This window comes from Silurus meridionalis, chromosome 23 (assembly GCF_014805685.1).
Source record: "Silurus meridionalis isolate SWU-2019-XX chromosome 23, ASM1480568v1, whole genome shotgun sequence".
Classification (NCBI taxonomy): domain Eukaryota; kingdom Metazoa; phylum Chordata; class Actinopteri; order Siluriformes; family Siluridae; genus Silurus; species Silurus meridionalis.
The window spans coordinates 23,628,003-23,631,625 of NC_060906.1; positions in this window are offsets into that span (position 1 = coordinate 23,628,003).

The following is a 3,623-nucleotide window of genomic DNA, read 5'->3' on the forward strand; positions in this document are numbered from 1 at the left end:
ACGTACCAGCGCCAATTGGATCCCACTTCATGTGAAGTTTAGACCTCTTTAAATGTTTAAAGACTAGAGAAGCTGGTGTTGGATTTATGATGATCTCAAATTTATGAGTTGCTCAGTAGCTCCTGGTTCCATAATCTCAAATGACTGTATAAGACTGTAGAAGGAACATCACTAAAATAATCACACACTTCAGTGCTCATGTTAGTTCTCACTCTCCAGTGTTCTGTAGTGTTTATAAACTATAATCACACTCTTGATGTCACCCAAATGAGGATGAGGTTCCCCTTTTTGAGTCTGGTTCCTCTCAAGGTTTCTTCCTCATAACATCTAAGGGTGTTTTTTCATAACTCTTAAATTCTGTAAAGCTGCTTTGAGACAACGTCCATTGTGAAAAGCGCAATATAAATAAACTTGACTTCCTTCTTCCTTCTTTCTTTCTATTTTTCTTTTGCTTTCTTTCTTTCTTTCTTTCTGGAACAGGTTTGGGTCTCTTAATTCGAAGGAAATATGTCATGATACTACATCTGATTAAGTCCTATGCAATCGTGTGATTCCATCTTTGTGGAAGAAGCATGTAAGGCTGTGAAGGTATTTTAGGTTTGTTGGTTTAACTGGTTCAGCTGGTAATATAGACGGCTAGTTTAGGTAACGTGGTGGTGTTTAAAATACACTTCATATTTGTAGAATTGCATCGATTTTATTACACAATATTTACGTGTACAATGAATTTCTTCAGTGAAAGCTGGAATATGTGCTGTACAGGTTTCTTTAACAGCTCACGTCGTTACAGTTCTGGTGTAAAGTGTCAGCAGTGTTGAGACAGAAACATGATAAAACAAAAGCACCTCGCTGTTTAATAAGCAGAGTGAAAGAAGAGACACTTCCTGGAAAGTTAATATGGAACATTGCATAAGTAAACTGAAGAGCTGGAGTTCATCCTGCTGTTATGCAACTCTGCTGGAAAAGGGAAAGTTGGTGGTGTTGAGTGTTTTGTAGAAGAGGTTATTGTTGAGTGTAAGATTACTATGTGCTTCTTTTAGAACATCCTATTCCTTTTGCTGTTATAATAACCTCCACTCTTCTGGGAAGATGTTCCACTACATGATGAAGTGTGCTTGTGGAGATTCATTCAGCCAGTTAGTAAAGTCAGGCCCCATAGCAGGCCACTCAATATCTTCTACTCCAACTCATAGAAAGCAGATCTTCATGGCTTTGTGCACAGGAGCATTGTCATGCTGGAACAGGTTTGGGTCTTCTCGTTCAATTGAGAGGAAAATTTCTTTCTCCAAAGATGTCCTGTACAGGTGTGTGTTTCCAGCTCTTTGGTAACAGTTTGAAAAACACACTGTCTTTGATGACCAAACACACTGTCTCTAACTTACTAAACACACTGTCTTAACTCACCAAACACACTGTCCTCGAAGACCAAACACACTGTCTCTAACTCACCAAACACACTGTCTTAACTCACCAAACACACTGTCTTTCATAACCAAACACACCGTCCCTAACTCATCAAACACACTGTCTTAACTCACCAAACACACTGTCCTCGAAGACCAAACACACTGTCTCTAACTCACCAAACACACTGTCTTAACTCACCAAACACACTGCCCTTGATGACCAAACACACTGTCCCTAACTCACCAAACACACTGTCTTAACTCACCAAACACACTGTCCTTGATGACCAAACACACTGTCCCTAACTCACCAAACACACTGTCCTCAATCACCAAATAGACATCACCAAACACACTGTCCTCAATGACCAAACACACTGTCTTAACTCACCAAACAAACTGTCCCTAACTCACCAAACACACTGTCTTAACTCACCAAACACACTGTCTTAACTCACCAAACACACTGTCTTAACCCACCAAACACACTGTCACTAATTCATCAAACACGCTGTCTCGTATAAGCAAGGTTTTACTTGGAATCTTTCTTTTTATGTTCCACCTACAACCTTTACAAAGGAAAAGTTTCTATTCAACCCCTTTGTATTTAATTTAAAAACATAGAAAGAAATCCATTTTGATGAAAAAAAAAAAAGATAAATATTCTTGTGTTTTCACATGATGTTAGAAGTAATGGAAAAAGTGTGTGATGGTTCAGGGAGAGCGATCGCTGAGCTCATCACAATTCAGATCCCAGACAGTAATCACGGGGAGTAAACAAGGCTGAAATCACCACCTTTTTTCTGTTCTCGTGGGATCCCGCTGGTTACTCTTAGCATCTTGTCCTCACATGTCACTGTATGATTGTGCCAAAGTCACCCTGAGTCACATCAATGTGTGTGTGTGTGTGTGTGTGTGTGTGTGTGTGTGTGTGTGTGTGTGTGTGTGTGTGTGTGTGTGTGTGTGAGAAAAGCACCACCTATCCATTCCCAGACACTGTGTCAGGATCAGACCTATCGCAGCTTGTGTCAGTGTTTTACAATTGAAGCGAACATAAATGTCTCTGAGGCTCTCAAAGCCTTTGAGATGTTTTACAGTCATATGTCATGTGATATATGTAGATACAGTTGACTAACTCCTCCAGTTGCTCAACCCACTGTTATGCAATGACAAGCTGTATGTGTGTAACAACACACACACACACACACACACACACACACACACACACACACACACACACAGAGCTCAATGGTCATTCAGATACCCTCACAATACTCAATCCAATCAGGCCAGGATGAGACGGAAAAGATAACACCATGACTCCTGCTATGTATTGAGACTCAGATTGGAGTCTGAATTGATAATCAGATCAGACGTGCTGATGTTTGCTGGATCCGAACATCAACACCATCCACCATTTGTGTTTTGGAGCAGGGAGAGTTGGAGATTTATTCTTAGAAAGTGAAAGGAATCCTGAACCAATATGGCTCCCATTCCTACTTCAACACCATGCAGTTCCGTCTAATTAGATCGGATTTCACCAAACAAGCAACAAATACATCCAAGTGTTTTAAGAGAGTAAACAGTGGTCTAGAGTGATATCTTTCATAGAACAACCTGCCCAGTCACCACACCTAAATGCTACTGACCTGCTCTGGGATGAACAAGAAAACTCCAGTGGAACATCTGGATATTTAGAGATGTGTTCGGTCAAATAACAAGCTGCATAGTGTTGCATGAACAAGTTTGTTGCATAGAAAGAAACGCAACATGCACAAGTTCCACATTCTGTCTCCATTTGCTCTTACAAAAAGCTCCACTCTTCTGAGAAGATGTTGCACTAGATTTTGTGGAGATTTGTGGAGATTCCTTCAGGTACACGGCTGTTAATAAAGTCAGGAACTGGTGAAAAACAAAGGTTGCAGCTCTATAGCAAGAGATCTTCCACATCTTCCAAAGCATGTAAAGCGGATCTTCACAGGGGGTGGCTTTGTGTGCAAGGGGCATTGTCCTGCTGGAACAGTTTTGGATTTGGCTCAAGCTAAGAGGAACATTTCGTGCTGCAGCCTCCAAAGACGTCCGATATACAATTGCGTATCTCGAGGAGAAGTCAGGTGTGCCAATACTTTTGGCAGTATCGTGTATATTAATATAGTAAGTAGATGAGTACAGCATGTTAATCCTTTACTATAGTGAACAAATAATTGAGCATTAATA